This window comes from Dermacentor variabilis, chromosome 1 (assembly GCF_050947875.1).
Source record: "Dermacentor variabilis isolate Ectoservices chromosome 1, ASM5094787v1, whole genome shotgun sequence".
Lineage (NCBI taxonomy): Eukaryota > Metazoa > Arthropoda > Arachnida > Ixodida > Ixodidae > Dermacentor > Dermacentor variabilis.
Genome location: NC_134568.1, coordinates 142,139,293 through 142,140,465, shown reverse-complemented (window position 1 = coordinate 142,140,465; position 1,173 = coordinate 142,139,293).

Genomic DNA, 1,173 nt, shown 5'->3' with positions numbered 1-1,173 from the left:
CATGTTCGACATAAGCCTATACGCAAACTCTGTATATGACTCACTTCTGCCTTTCTCATTTTCCCGAAACTTCCGACGGAACGCCTCCGCAGACAGCCGGTACTTTTTTAGAAGACTCGATTTCACTGTGTCGAAATCCTCTGCCTCCTCTCTATCCAAGCGAGCGACTACGTCGGCCGCCTCGCCGGGTAACAAAGTGAGCAAGCGCTGTGGCCACGTTTCCCGAGAGAACCCCTGCTTCTCGCACGTTCGCTCAAAGTTAACCAGGAACAAACCAATGTCCTCTCCAAGCTTAAACGGCCGCATCAGGTCAGTCATTTTGAACAATACGCGTTCTCCTGCACCGTGTGCCTGACTTCCATTACGAGCGCGTTCCATCTCTACCTCGAGACGCTTCATTTCCAAAGCGTGTTCGCGCTCTTCTTTTTTCTCTTGTTGCTCTCGCTCTTTCTGTTCTTTACGTTCACGCTCTTCTTTTTCTTTCTGTTCTTTAAGTTCGCGCTCCTGTCTTTTTGACCTCTCCTCAATAGTCTCAAGGCATTCCGACAGCTCGTCATCCTCAGCCTCTAACTCAAGAATAGCCTTTATCAGTTCCGGTTTTCTTAGTTTGTCTGAGACATCCAGACCCAACTCTCTTGCAAGCTCCAACAATTTCGGTTTGCGCAACGACTTCAAATCCATGGCTGCTCTGAATGCTGCTTTCTCTACTGCCTACTATTGTCTTGCCGCAAACTAACCCGGCAGCAACGACAACCACAATTACCAGCTCTGTTTCTGACACTAACAAAAGCCTGGCAAAGCTCAGAAGAAGAAAGTCCCGCACTCACCAAACCTCGCAGGCAGGAATTCCGCGCAGTCGTTCCGCTGCAGGCAACCAGTCGTCACACAGGGCTCGTTGCACTGCTCCCGGATCGTCGTTGAGCTGCTCAGCATACCGTCAACTGCATCTCTTCGCTGCTGGCCTCCGTTGTCGCGATCTCACCGCTGGCAGACAGTTGTTTGAAGTCGGAGGCGATCTCACCGTTGCCAACCAGATGTTTGGATCCGGACTGCTGGTACGATCTGTTGGGAACTCGGCGCCGACGCCCGTGGTTGTACCTGGGTCGCAAGCCCCAAGGGTAGCGTTGGCCTGGCGGCCTGGGGTACAACTGGAAGCATCCGAAGGTCCCGGCA